The 16,357-nt window shown below is 38.5% G+C and overlaps 1 protein-coding gene across 2 annotated transcripts in view; it reads left to right on the top strand.

Annotated features, from left to right (window-relative positions):
* Positions 1–16,357, top strand: part of LOC126162569 (exocyst complex component 7) — a 113,466-nt gene that overhangs the window by 39,428 nt on the left and 57,681 nt on the right. The gene's annotated exons all lie outside the window — the stretch shown is intronic.

The following is a 16,357-nucleotide window of genomic DNA, read 5'->3' as shown; positions in this document are numbered from 1 at the left end:
GAAAGTAATCTTTATGAAACTCTTACAGAACACTTAAATTACAGGAAGTTGTGTTCGAGTCGATTACTAAAAATACTGAATGGAATTCCCAAAACCTGTTGCGTAGCAAGTGTTTTGAATTTCTTGAGTGTCACAGTAATAACAGTAATACTGGTTATGGCTCTTTAAAAGTAACCATTTTACAAGCCAAAGTAAACGCACATGCATACGCGCGTGCCCACACACACATATCTAAGCTTAAATGCACATGCGTTTTTACGTGCGTTTGTGTGTGTGTGTTTGCGTGTGTGTGTGTGTGTGTGTGTGTGTGTGTGTGTGTGTGTGTTTTATTCTAGCTTGTAAAAGGATTACTCCAAAAGCCAGCAGTTTTTCTTTCTTTTTGTGTGTGCCAATTGACAACTTTTAATACTTTTCCTTTTCGGTAAGTGGTCTTCTTAATCCAAAAGTATCTACATTCTACCAGAGCTTTCATACAACATTTAGGGGTATTTAAGCTGAATTATCACTGGAGCCAAAACTTGGGTGGCTCACATTAAATGTGTTATGGGATGGGCAGGCACTGTTGTAGGCTTTTTAGCCTCAAGGTAACACAATAAATCCTAGCATACACTATGTGATCAAAAGTATCCGGACACCCAAAAAACATATGTTTTTCATATTAGGTGACTTGTGCTGCCACCTATTGCAAGGTACTCCATATCAGCAAACTCAGTTGTCATTATACATCGTGAGAGAGCAGAATGGGGCACTCCATGGAACTCACAGACTTCAGACGTGGTCAGGTGATTGCATGTCACTTGTGTCATATGTCTGTATGCGAGATTCCACACTCCTAAACATCCCCAGGTCCACTGTTTCCAATGTGATAGTGAAGGGGAAACGTGAAGTGGAAACGTGAAGGGACACATACAGCACAAAAGCGTACAAAATGGTTCAAATGGCTCTGAGCACTATGGGACTTAACATCTGAGGTCATCAGTCCCCTAGAACTTAGAACTACTTAAACCTAACTAACTTAAGGACATCACACACATCCATACCCAAGGCAGGATTCAAACCTGCGACCGTAGCGGTCGCACGGTTCCAGACTGAAGCACCTAGAACTTCTCAGCCACATTGGCCGGCAAAAGCGTAGAGGTCGAACTCGTCTGTTGACTGACAGAGACTGCCGACAGTTAAAGGGGGTCATAATGTGTAATAGGCAGACATCTATCTATACCATCACGCAGGAATTCCAAACTGCATCAGGATCCACTGCAAGTACTATGACAGTTAGGCGGGAGGTGAAAAAATTTGGATTTCATGTTCGAGCGACAGCTCATAAGCCACACATCACACCAGTAAATGCCAAACTATGTATCACTTGGTGTAAGGAGTGTAGACATTAGACGATTGAATAATGAAAGAACGTTGTGTGGAGTGAGGAAGCATGGTACACAATGGGCGATCCGATGGAAGGGTGTGGGTATGGCAAATGTCCGGTGAACATCGTCTGCCAGCGTGTGTAGCGCCAACAGTGAAATTCGGAGGTGGTGATGTTATGGTGTCGTCATGTTTTTCATGGATAGGGCTTGCACCCCTTGTTGTTTTGCGTGGCATTATCACATCACAGGCATACATTGATGTTTTAAGCACCTTCTTGCTTCCCACGGTTGGAGAACAAATTAGGGATGGCGATTGTATCTTTAAACATGATTGAGCAACCTGTTCATAACACACAGCCTGTGGCAGAATGGTTACATGACAATAACATTCCTGTAATGGACTGTCCTGCACAGAGTACTGACCTGAATCCTATAGAACACCTTTGGGATGTTTTGGCATGCCGACTTCATACCAGGCCTCACCACTTGGCATCGATACCTCTCCTCAGGGCAGCACTCTGTGGAGAATGGGCTGCCATTCCCCAAGAAATCTTCCAGCACCTGACTGAACAGGCCTGCAAGAGTGGAAGCTGTCATCAGAGCTAAGGGTGGGCCAATACCATATTGAATTCCAGCATTACCGATGGAGGGTGCCATGAACATGTAATTCATTTTCATCCAGGTGTACAGATGCTTTTGATCACATAGTGTATATTACTAGAAGTTAACGGAAATGTGTATAGCAGTTGAAAACAAAGATTTGCTTCATGACAATGTCTACCCATATTACTTGAGACAAAATTTTCATCCTTTTTTTTTTATATTGACCTCTTGGTAAACACCTATTACCAGTAAAAGGTTACAGGATGCCAATTTTTATCCAGAAGACAAAGAGCAGTTTATATAAGTTTTTGGACTTGCCAAGAGGATCAGCAGACCAGCATTGAGCTCTTGTTTAATTTCAGCCTGCTCCTTAAGTCACCAAGCTCATTCCTTTGTGTGCCTAATACAATCAAATTATACAGGGTGTTTTTTTAAAAAAAAAAAAAAAAAAAGTGACACACATTCCTATAGGAAGTATTATTGGTCAAATTAGAAGAAAAGTTCATGTAATTACACATCCAAAAACCAACACCTGTCGAGATATGAGCCAGTCTGTCCCCTCATTTCCATTTGTCTGTTACATAGGAGTAGACACTATGCCCATGGCTGCATTTGGTTACCATGCATCCTGACGCCTCATTCAGCTCTTTTTGGCACTGAATTATGCACTTAATTACACGCTTGGCTCCATTTGGATTGCATCTCACACTCCTGTGACAGTTGCACTTTTGCAATGGGTTGGGAATACACCAATGCCTTTAAATGTCCCCATAGCCATAAATCGAACTGATTAAGATCCAGTGAACAGGGAGGCCATGGTACTGGTCCTTCCAACCAATTTATCGCCTATACAATGTTGTGGCGATGGAATGTCACATGATCCTTTGAAAATGGGGTGGTACCTCATTGTACACGTATCAGTCAGCTTTCTGCAAGGGTAACATTCTCCAATAGTGGTGGTAATTCATAGCTCAAAAATCAGTGATAAACAACCCCTGTCAACCTGGCAAACTGTGTGGCCATATGAGTGTCACTGGCAGTCCCGCCTACACATAGATACTGATGTGAACCTGATGCCTAACCTCCATGACAACTCAAGGATTAGCATCTGCCCATACTTGCATATTGTGGCAATTCACTAGGCCATCTATCGTGAATTCTGCCTAATCTGTAAATACTGCTCATTACTTGCCACAAGTAAAACAGTCCCTTCAAATTTATAATAATTTTCCTTGTAGTTTTGACCAGTACTACCTCCTGTAAGAATATACACCACCTAAAAAAAAGCATCCTGTATATGTTTCGCATCCTGAATCCCACCACAGCTGCAGTATGGTGGTGGTATCACATCAGTCCTGTGGAGATAATGTTGGTAGTGACCATGATTGAATTTTAATTTGGTAAATAGTCCTCAAAAAGTGGCTTGTGTTCCTTTGACCAGTGGAGTTATCTTTTATTTTCTATTTTACAGTCCAGTATTGTGCCAATGTGGTTTGTGCAGATGCATTTGAATGTACCAGGAGCCCTTGTGCCCACTTTCAGTCATTTGTTACTTGTTCCAGTAATCTTTAATTATGTCTTTGACGACAACAACAACAGCAACAACAACAACAATCATTGCAATCTGGAATGTATTCCTTTTGTACATCATTCTTTGCTGTGTAATTTGCAGATTGGTTGGCTTTTCCTGTCCCTTTCTCAACACAAATGAAATATGCACATCATTCCTTTGTAATTCTAAAATAATATCTGCTATTTGATATGGCAAATAGCACCTTTTGCCATCTTGACATACTGATGTTAGTCTTTTGCAATGAGGAGAGAGAGTTAATTATTATTACATTATGATCCACTTGAATCATTGTAGTAGTTCTTACAGCTCATGCAAGTATAAGTTCTGTCGTACTAACTGACATCTCCTCCGAAAAGCAAATTAGACTGCAGTTTTTACTTCCGGTATATCTTAAATACATATGTATAGCTGAAGGAATTATCACATTTGCTGATGTCCATACATAAACTTGTAGCACTTGGTCTTTGTTGGAGAAAACTGTAATTTTTTATTATTCAGAGCTGGAATATTTGCATAACCTGTACTCATAGGCATGCTATGTACCTGATTGATATTCATGTATTGGTGAAAACAGGGTAGTGGCCCAACTTTTTAGATTAGATTCTAATACTTGTTTAATACTGAAAATGCTTCAACTGGAAGTGGAGAGGATTTGTAGTGATATAGCTCCTTATTGTAAAATCACAGACTTATTTTGGCGGGTCATCCATAAGGTGGTGTATTTGTTTCAGAATACTTTCCACACCTGTGTACAGACACTTCCATTGTTTTGGCCAGTAGTGCATTCAGGGCAGTTGATCCTGAGATGCCTGTGCAGAGTAGCAACACTTCATGTTGATATGCCAAGTGAATGTAAAAGCTGCCAGGAAGTTGAAGTATCATCTGCCACAATATGTACACAGGGACGAGCAGTGATGCTACGTGTGGTTTACAGATGACGGATGTAGTGTGTCCACTCCCTACTTCTCTTAACTGAATTGTAGCCAACTTGCTTACTTCATGTCTCATAGATGCTGCACTAATTGGTTTCTTCTCCATCACTCATGAGCTCCAAAGCTTGTGCAATAAACAGTGCATAATAATGTTACAAATGGGTATGTCTAAATGCTAAGAACAATAAGAATCATAAAATGTTAGGATGCCAAGAAATTCTCTTTTATTTCACCAATTGCAAAATTATTAAAACAATTTCTAGAGCCAATCTTTTGGTAATATTTATAACAAGATTCCCAGTCATTAATCATTAGTTCCCAAGCACCTCAAAAGTCACAAAAATGCTTCACGTGATCTTAGAATCAGCATGAGATCGCACAAATATGTTTTTTATGGTCATACACAAGTTTGCATGTTGCCAACTTGAAAGCTGATCATAGACTGCTTAGTGAGCTATCTTAACAGTTTGGCACTGGCTCTTTCAGGGTGCACTTGTGATTGGTCTATCATTTCCATCAGGAAGCACTGGCAGTAACTAAAATTTGTAATTAGCATTTCCTGGAGGCAGTGATACTGAAATTCTTAAACAGTAAATATAAATGCTAAAAGATTCACTTCTTGGCACCCAGCCCAGCATGATAGGTCATTCTCCAATCTCTCTCTCTCTCTCTCTCTCTCTCTCTGCTCCAGTGCAATATGGCTCTTGTTCGCCTGGACAGTCTCAGGCTTTGTGACCAACTAGTGCATTTTTCGATGGGTCTACTTAGTGATCCTACCTAATCGCCAGCCTCTGCACAGGCATCTCAGGATCAACTGCCCTGAATGCACTACTGGCCAAAACAATGGAAGTGTCTGTACACAGGTGTGGAAAGCATTCTGAAACAAATACACCACCTTATGGATGACCTGCCAAAATAAGTCTGTGATTTTACAATAAGGAGCTATATCACTACAAATCCTCTCCACTTCCAGTTGGAGCATTTTCAGTATTAAACAAGTATTAGAATCTAATCTAAAAAGTTGGGCCACTACCCTGTTTTCACCAATACATGAATATCTGTCAGGTACATAGCATGCCTATGAGTACAGGTTGTGCAAATATTCCAGCTCTGAATAATAAAAAATTACAAAGTTTTCTCCAACAAAGACCAAGTGCTACAAGTTTATGTATGGACATCAGCAAATGTGATAATTCCTTCAACTATACATATGTATTTAAGATATACCGGAAGTAAAAACTGCAGTCTAATTTGCTTTTCGGAGGAGATGTCAGTTGGTATGACAGAACTCATACTTGCATGAGCAGTAAGAACTACTACAATGATTCAAGTGGATCATAATGTAATAATAATTAACTCTCTCTCCTCATTGCAAAAGACTAACATCAGTAGGTCAAGATGGCAAAAGGTGCTATTTCCCATATCAAATAGCAGATATTATTTTAGAATTACAAAGGAATGGTATGCATAATTCATTTGTGTTGAGCAAGGGACAGGAAAAGCCAACCAATCTGCAAATTACACAGCAAAGAATGATGTACAAAAGGAATACATTCCAGATTGCAATGATTGTTGTTGTTGTTGCTGTTGTTGTTGTCAAAGACATAATTAAAGATTACTGGAACAAGTAACAAATGACTGAAAGTGGGCACAAGGGCTCCTGGTACATTCAAATACATCTGCACAAACCACATTGGCACAATACTGGACTGTAAAATAGAAAATAAAAGATAACTCCACTGGTCAAAGGAACACAAGCCACTTTTTGAGGACTATTTACCAAATTAAAATTCAATCATGGTCACTACCAACATTATCTCCACAGGACTGATGTGATACCACCACCATACTGCAGCTGTGGTGGGATTCAGGATGCGAAACATATACAGGATGCTTTTTTTTAGGTGGTGTATATTCTTACAGGAGGTAGTACTGGTCAAAACTACAAGGAAAATTATTATAAATTTGAAGGGACTGTTTTTCTTGTGGCAAGTAATGAGCAGTATTTACAGATTAGGCAGAATTCACGATAGATGGCCTAGTGAATTGCCACAATATGCAAGTATGGGCAGATGCTAATCCTTGAGTTGTTATGGAGGTTAGGCATCAGGTTCACATCAGTATCTATGTGTAGGCAGGACTGCCAGTGACACTCATATGGCCACACAGTTTGCCAGGTTGACAGGGGTTGTTTATCACTGATTTTTGAGCTATGAATTACCACCACTATTGGAGAATGTTACCCTTGCAGAAAGCTGACTGATACGTGTACAATGAGGTACCACCCCATTTTCAAAGGATCATGTGACATTCCATCACCACAACATTTTATGGGCGATAAATTGGTTGGAAGGACCAGTACCATGGCCTCCCTGTTTACTGGACCTTAATCAGTTCGATTTATGGCTATGGGGACATTTAAAGGCACTGGTGTATTTGCAACCCATTGCGCACGCACACACACACACACACACACACACACACACACACACACACACACACAGGGTGGTCCATTGATAGTGACCGGGCCAAATATCTCACGAAATAAGAATCAAACGAAAAAACTACAATGAACGAAACTTGTCTAGCTTGAAGGGGGAGACCAGAATGCACTGTGGTTGGCCCACTAGATGGCGCTGCCATAGGTCAAAAGGAGATCAAATGCATTTTTTAAAATAGGAACTCACATTTTTTATTACATATTCTTGTAGTATGTAAAGAAATATGAATGTTTTAGTTGGACCACTTTTTTTGCTTTGTGATAGATGGCGCTGTAATAGTCACAAACGTATAAGTATGTGGTATCACATAACATTCCGCCAGTGCGGACGCTATTTGCTTCGTGATGCATTACCCATGTTAAAATTGACTGTTTGCCAATTGCGGAAAAGGTCGATATTGTGTTTATGTATGGCTATTTTGATCAAAATGCCCAATGGGCATGTGCTATGTATGCTGCTCAGTATCCTGGACGACATCATCCAATTGTCCAGACCATTCGCCGAATAGTTTATGTTATTTAAGGAAACAGGAAGTGTTCAGCCACATGTGAAACATCAACCATGACCTGCAACAAACAATGATGCCCAAGTAGGTGTTTTAGTTGCTGTCGCGGCTAATCCGCACAACAGTAGCAGACAAATTGAGCGAGAATTGGGAATCTCAAAAACGTCGGTGTTGAGAATGCTACATCAACATCGATTGCACCCGTACCATATTTCTATGCACCAGGAATTGCATGGTGATGACTCTGAACGTCATGAACAGTTCTACCACTGGGCACAAGAGAAATTACAGGACGATGACAGATTTTTTGTACGCATTCTATTTAGCGACGAAGCGTCATTCACCAACAGCGGTAGCGTAAACTGGCATAATATGCACTATTGGGCAATGGAAAGTCCACGATGGCTGCGACAAGTGGAACATCAGCGACCTTGGTGGGTTAATGTATAGTGCAGCATTATGGGAGGAAGGATAATTGGCCCCCATTTTATCGATGGTAATCTAAGTGGTGCAATGTATGCTGATTTCCTACGTAATGTTCTACCGATGTTACTACAAGATGTTTCACTGCATGACAGAATGACAATGTACTTTCAACATGATGGATATCCGGCACATAGCTCACGTGTGGTTGAATCGGTATTGAAGAGCATATTTCATGACAGGTGGATTGGTCGTCGAAGCACCATACCATGGCCCGCATGTTCACCGGATCTGATGTCCCCGGATTTCTTTATGTGGGGAAAGCTGAAAAATATTTGCTATCGTGATCCACCGACAACTACTGACAACATGCGTCAGCGCATTGTCAATGCATGTGCGAACATTACAGAAGGCGAACTACTCACTGTTGGGAGGAACGTCGTTACACATATTGCCAAGTGCACTGAGGTTGACGAACATCATTTTGAGCATTTATTGCGTTAATGTGGTATTTACAAGTAATCACGCTGTAACAGCATGCGTTCTCAGAAATGATAAGTTCACAAAGGTACATGTATCACATTGGAACAACCGAAATAAAATGTTCAAACGTACCTATGTTCTGTATTTTAATTTAAAAAACCTACTTGTTACCAACTGTTCATCTAAAATTGTGAGCCATATGTTTGTGACTATTACAGCGCCATCTATCACAAAGCGAAAAAAGTGGTCCAACTAAAACATTCATATTTCTTTGCGTACTACACGTATATGTAAAAAAAATGGGGGTTCCTATTTTAAAAAATGCAGTTGATATCCGTTTGACCTATGGCAGCACCATCTAGCGGGCCAACCATAGCGCCATCTGGTTTCCCTCTTCAAGCTAGCTAAGTTTCGTTCTTTGTAGTTTTTTCGTTTGAGCTTATTTCGTGAGATATTTGACCCAGTCACAATCAATGGACCACCCTGTATATATCATCAATGAAGTAGAATCTTTGGCCACCAATAAATCCTTTAGGCTTCTCTTAAACTGAATTTCATTGGTTGTTAAGTTTTTTATGGCTGCTGGCAAGTTATTGAAAATGTGTGTTCCTGAATAATGCACACCTTTTTGTACAAAAGTAAGTGACTAAATCCTTATGAAGATTATTCTTATTTCTAGTATTGATTCCATGAATTGAGCTGATGGTTTGAAAAAGTGATATATTTTTAATGACAAAGTTCATTAAGGAAAAAATATATTGGGAAGCAGTAGTTAGTATCCCTAGTTCCCTAAACAGGCTTCTGCAGGATGTTCTTGAGTTCACACCACATATAACTCTTATTGCACATTTTTGTGCCCGGAAAACTTAAGCTTCTTCATTTTTATATCCCATGTGTCTAACACAGTTCGTATTAAAAATAGAGATTTGTTAAGACACTTCAGCAGTTCTGTGGTGTGCTCCTCCCAGTTTAATTTATTATCAAGCTGTAGTTCCAAGAATTTAACACTGCCCACTTCTTCTATCTGCTTGTCATTGTATGTTAGGCATACAAGTATACTCATGCGAAACCCCTTACAAGTTCCGAACTAAACTACATGTAGTGTGTTTTTTCAAAGTTTAGTGAGTAAGAATTGGCTAGGAACCAATGATTAATGTCTACAAATATTTTATTTGCCGGTCTTTCTAAGACTAAACTTGATATGCTATTTATTGCAATGTTTGTATCATCAGCTAACTAAACAAACTTGGCATCTGGTAATGTTACTGATGAAAGTTCATTGATATACACGAGAAAAAAGTAAGGGCCCTAAGATGGAACCTTGTGGGACCTCGCATGTAATTAGTTCCCAGTTGGAAGATGCCTGATAGCTTAATACATGTCTCTTTCCTAATAACACCCTTTTCTTCCTGCCAGAGATATAAGATTTGAACCATTTTGCAGCATTTCCTGTTACACCATAATATTCTAATTTACTTAAAAGGATATTGTGATTTACACAGTCAAATGCATTTGACAGATCACAAAATATACCAGCTGCCTGCAATTTTTTGTTTAATGAATTAAGTACATGTTCACTGTAAGTGTAGATAGCCTTCTCAATATCAGAACCCTTTAGAAATCTGAACTGCAACTTTGACAGTATGTTATTTGTGATAAGATTGTTATAAAGCGGATTGTACATTACCTTATCTAAAATTTTTGAGAATGTTGGCAAAAGTGAAATTGGACGGAAATTTGATGCTATTTCCTGATCTCCATTCTTAAACAGTGGCTTAACGTCAGCATATTTCAACCATTCAGGAAATATTCCACTGATAAATGACTGGTTACGCAGATAGCTTAATACGTTACTTATGTTTTGTCATATCCACTAGATGTTTTTGATTTTAAAGATTTTATGATGGATATTACTTCTGCTGGAGTGGTGACGGTGAAATTCATATTATGGAAGTTACTTGAAATGTCTGGTCTGAGGTGTTCCATAGCAGCATCTACAGAACCTGACAACCCCATCTGTTCAGTAACAGCTATAAAATGTTTGTTAAAAAGTTCTGCAATACTATACACATCTGTCACCATTGTATAATTTACTCTTAATGCTATTTTTCCCTCTCCATGTCTGGCTCTACCGGTCTCCTCCTTCACTACATCCAATGTTGTCTTTCATTTTGTAATCTGATATGACTATCTTTTCCTTGTAATATTTTTACTTTGATGTCCGTATTACAGTCTTTAACATTTTGCAGTAGTTCTTGTAATGTGCTATAGCATCAACATCAGAACTGTTTTGGATTGACAGATACAGTTTTCTTTTTGTTTTACAAGATACCTCTATTCCTTGAGTAATCCATGGCTTCTTTGTAGACTTTGCTCTAACCTTGGTTATTTTTGGGGGAAAACAGTGTTCAAATAAGGTAAGCACTTTATTAGCAAAAGTGTTATATTTTTCATTCATGCCATGAGCACTGTAAACATCACTCCAGTGAATGTCTCTGAGGAGTGTCCTAAAATAATCAATTTTTGGTTTATTGATTACCCTCTTGAGTTCAGATTTAACAGATTTTATATCCTGTTCAGTATTAAATTTAACAGAAGGAATTGCATATCATGGTCTGAGAGGCCACTGACTATTGGTTTTGTAATATAATTTTGTTCATTCGACTTTTCTATAAAGATATTATCAATGGCTGCTTGTGAGCAATTGGCTACCCTAGTGGGGAACTTTACAGTGGAAATTAAGTTGAATGATAGTGTTACTAACTCAGATAAGTTCGTATTGGGAGAGTCTTCAAGGAAATCTACATTGAAGTCACCAGCAACCACTTTTTTTTTAAATGGGCCAGTACAGCTTCAAGGTGGTTTATGAACAGATTAAAGTTACCCGCAGGTGCTTGATATACACTTAATATTGTGAAGGATTTTTTGTGAAATTCTACCTCTGTTGAACATGCTTCCATATGTTGTTCTAGGCAAAATTTATGAATGTCTATGTTCTTAAATTTATGACAGTTCCTGATGAATGTGGCAACTCCTCCTTCTCCATTTATGCTCTACAAAAGTGAGATGCTAACCTGATCCTGCAACATTTAAATGTTCCATACCAGTGGTCACACGATGTTCAGAGAGGGCAGATATGTCAACTGGGCTTGAGGACTCTAATTCGTCTATGCAGATAATTAGCTTATTAATTTTATTTCTCAGTCCTCGAATATTTTGATGCAAAAAAATAGCTGACATTTCACATTGACTGAGTTAAAATTGGGTCGAGTTGAAATTTCTGCTGATTGTTGAAAATTCTTAACCAACAGCTGTTTATGCTGATGTAATGTTTTGTGGTTTCTTTCTCAAACTGAAGGATTGTCTCAATCCTAACCTCTTTTAAAACTTGATTTCTTTCTGTCCTCCTTGCCCTAAAAAGGGGTCATTTCTGAACCAAATAACCACTGCTGGTATTTTACCACTCGTGACAGTGGCATAATGTGTTTCCCATTGTAATGCAAATAATGTTCAGGAGCATTTTGACTCTCAGAAATGTCTGTGTTTTCATCTGCTGAAACCATCCAAACTTACTATCTATGAAGCCTTAGATATTTAATTCCTGATTTGTAGGATATCTTTTAACAATTTAACTGTACAGATTCAGTCATTGTGAACCTGTGTTATGTGGAAATCCTTGTTGTAGTTTCACTAGGTGTCAAAGATAATACTGTATGTTGTCTTTTTCAAAATGTTTTTAATATCTCCCTATGGTTCGTCACTTTGTCTCTAATGAGTGCAGTGTTGATGGAATAATAAACTCTAATCCTGCTTCTGTGTGATTATCAGTAGTATATATTTACAAATCATCAGTAAATTGAAACATGTAGTTTCTTCCGACAAAATATCTAAAATATTATTTATGTAATTGTTAAACAATAATTGGGGCAGAACAGATCTTTGTGGTAATTTGATTTTCTTATTGTATTTATTTTGGGAGAAATATTTGGAGGAAGTAATATGTTGCTTAGCTCTTTTTGGAACATAAACTTTCATAATGTAAATGGCAAATCTCTCCATAAAGACAACTTTTCTCTTGCAGAGTCTGCCACTGAAGATTTGTGAGTGTGTAAAAAAATGCTCTTATGTGCTGTAGAAACCTGTCATCAAATGTGTTTCCTTTATTTGTGTCTTCTGTATCTCCTCTGTTAATCTGATCTGGTAATAGTCCTTGACTGATGAACATTACTCAAGAATTGGCTGAAAAAGAGAGCTTTTAGATATGGTGAAACCCCGCTTTTACACTTTTCAAGGGACTTCAGAAAAATGGTGTAAAATTCGGGAAGGTGTAAAAATGTGGAAAATAACATTTCAAGCTGTAAAAGTTACATACATATAGGATGTCCCCTTACATTTTCATACTTTATGTATGATATATGTACATAACATGCTTCAAAAGACTTGCCAGGGTCTTGTTTATTTTCCAATAAAAACTGCTGATGTAATTGGAACTGATAACTGCCTGGGAAGTAGGAACATGCGACCCAATTTCATACATCATAATCAATGTTTCTGAAAGCCTGCAGCTGTCATTCATTATTAAAATAATGAAATACAGCACTAGTTACATATTTTTTCATTCTTAGCACCACGACGCGTTTCGAGGTTTTTTCCCTTGTTGTCAAGTACAAATATGTACATAAGTATTTTGTGTGATGTCCAAATATGTGTTATTCTGTGTCTCTTGCACTGTAATTGTCTTTTTGAGGTTATCAGGTACGGTGCCTCTTCAGTTACTTAGAAAACCACACACATGCAAAAATCACTCACATTGTTTGCGTTACATCACAAAAAATACATACGTAAATACTGCACTTGACAACGAGAATAAATTCTTGAAACGTGTTTAGCTCAGCATGAAAAACAAAAATACGTAACCGGCACTGTGTTTAAACTAAAAACATCTGAGCAAAGTGAATGATGGTCTTCACTAGCACTCCAAGTGGCCAAACACCAAAACACACTAAATATGGTTTGACAAAGGTGTCACGAGGATTGCAACAATTAGGAAACTGCGTTTGTACAGTAGAAACGGTTTGCAAATGGTTGTGATTGGTCACGATATCTTCACTCGAACGAACCTAGTTACTCCCATCAGCCACCATGCCAAGTAAAGCTGGACAGCGGCAAGAGATACAGCACAAATTGTTCCAACTTTTTCTCATTTACCAGCCCGAATCTGCTGAGTAGAGTGCCCTGATGTCATGAAACTTCTTCTTCCTTTTAGTGTTCAACCCTGAGATTGGTTTGCAGCAGAGCGCCATTCCTCTCTTCTGTCTGCCTTCCTCTTCATTTCCACGTATGTGTTACATTCAACGTCATTCATGATCTGTTGCATGTACGATATCCTTGGTCACCCCCGCCGATTACTTCCCTCAATAGCTCCTTCTACTATTGTTCCAATGATGTTGTGTCATAGGATGTGCCCTACAAGTTTGTCTCTTTTTGTTTGGATGTGCCTCCACAGAAATCTGGTTTCCTGTACTCTTCTAAGCACCTCTTCATTTGTTACTTTGTCTCTCCAGCTGATCTTCATCATCCTTCTGTAGCACCACATCTCCAGGGCCTCGAGCCATCTTCTCTCTTCTCTTCCAATTGTCCAAGTTTCACATCTGTATAGGGCCACACTCCAAATGAAACCTTTCGTTTCCTTATTTTCAGACTGATGTTGTTGCTGGTGAGTAAGTTCCTCCTCCGATTAAATGCAATTTTGGCCTTTTGTGTTCTGCTCACAATTTCTTTCCAGCTTGTACCATCCCTCGTGATTTTGCTTCCCAGGTAAGTAAATTCCTCTACCACTTCCAGCTCCTCTCTTCCAATTCTCATTCTCAGAGGTTCATATTCTGCTCCTGTACTGCATACCATCACTTTAGTCTTTTTCTTGTTTATTCGCATTCCATACTGATTGCATAGAATTTTTTCCATTGTTCTGAGGACTTCCTCTACATCTTGTTTTGTCTCCGTGACTATAGCAATATCATCTGCATAATGTAACATGTCTATCTTCTGAAACTACCTGGCAGATTAAAACTGTGTGCCCGACCGAGACTCGAACTCGGCCCATTAATTTTGATCCCCACCTCAGTAGTTTCTTGAACTTGGTCTATAGCTTCCTGCATGTAAGCATTGAATATAAGAGGAGAGAGAGCACAACCTTGTCTTACCCCTTTTCTAATATTTGCTTCCTGTTCCTGGTGAAGTTTCTAATCACTGCCACCTCATTCTTATAGAAACTGAGTATCACGTGGATGTCTTTGTACTTTATTCCACTTTTCCTCAGAACTCTTAACATCTCTTGCCAGATAATGTTATCAAATGCCTTTTCCATGTCTACAAAGGCAATATAAGTTGGTTTACTTTTCTGTAATTGCTTTTCGATAAAGAATCTCAGTGCCAGAATCGCTTCTTGTTCCCAATCCCCTGCTGAAACCAAACTGTTCTTCACTCAGCATATCCTCCACGTTCTCTTCAGAACTATTTTTATGAGAATTTTTGATGCATGTGATATTAGGCTTAGAGTTCAGTACTGTTCACATTTTGTAGCTGCTGCCTTCTTTGGTGTAGGAACAATGTTACATTTCTGGAAGTTTGTCGGTATCTCTTGTGGACCTAATAAGTTTAAGCATCATCATTTTCATGCTGTCACCCAGCATTCTTTATTAGTTCTGCAGGGATGTCATCAATATCCGTTGCTTTGTTGTCTCATAGTTCTTTTAGAGCTCTGTCAAATTCTTCTTGTAGAATGTCATCTCCCTTGTCATCTTCGTCTACTTGCTCTTCCCTTCCTAGTGCTTCCTCTGAAAGAGGTGTTCCGGCATACAACTCCTCCATGTATTCTTTCCATCTCTTCACCAAACAGCATTTTCCCCTCTTTATTTTCTATTGTGCCTGAGAGTGTTGTTTTACGTTTGTTAAAAATTTGATTTGCTGTTCTGTAGGCTAAGTCAGTTCTTCCACTTTGCATATTTTCTTCCACTTCCCTGCACATTTATTCAAGAAAATTTTCTTTTGCTTTCCTAGCTTATTTATTTAAATTCCTTAGTCTTCTGTATTCAGCTTTTCCTTGTTCATCAGTTGCATTTTTGTATAATCTCCTGTTTTCTATAAGCTCAGTAATATCTGCTGTAATCTGTTTCCTCTTGTTTTTGGGTTCAGTTCTTCCAACTATCTTTTCTGTTTGTATATACCAGATCTAATTTGATCCCAGTCTTCATTTACTCCAGCATTTGAAAATTTTTGGTTAGGTTGTCTGTTTCATGAGCATAGTGCTTTGCCACTCCCTCAGTTTTCAGTTTTTCTAGTTCCCATTTAAGTTTTACTGGCTTCTTACTTAACCACGTAATATTTGTAAACACTAGTGTACGGCCAACATCATGCCATTGTTATTTTTCTCCATGAACATTTGTTCATAATGTGTAAATCACAGGAAAATTTGAAATACAATATAAATACGTCAATGCAAAATGAGGTGCAAATTAACATTGTGGTCTTACGAAATTTGATGGGAACTATAAAAATGTCGTAAACGGCAGGAAAACATTAATTCTGGGAACGTAAAAATGGGGTTATACTGTACTTATTTCATAGGTGAATAACTTTTTCTTTTGAATCTTCTGTTGAAGCCCTGTGGCATCTGCTGTTTTGACTGTAATAACTGGTTACAGCATTTTAGGTTACTCCAAATACGTACCTCTAGATATGTGGCAGTTATTACTGTAACCAGTGATTGCTAGTCAGTTTTAGAAAACAGTGACATATAATTGGAAGAAACCAACTAAAAAGCCATGGCTTACTTGTAAACAGAAAAGGGAAATGTAGCCTATATGTCGGAGGAGTAATGATCCAGAATCAGTGAAACATTATAAAAACCTACTGCACTGCAATAAGAAAAGTTATTAGAAGTTCAGAAATATGTGCATTGTGTTTGAGATTAG

Source organism: Schistocerca cancellata, chromosome 2 (genome assembly GCF_023864275.1).
Source record: "Schistocerca cancellata isolate TAMUIC-IGC-003103 chromosome 2, iqSchCanc2.1, whole genome shotgun sequence".
Classification (NCBI taxonomy): Eukaryota; Metazoa; Arthropoda; class Insecta; order Orthoptera; family Acrididae; genus Schistocerca; species Schistocerca cancellata.
This window is presented reverse-complemented; position numbering and strand designations above follow the sequence as displayed.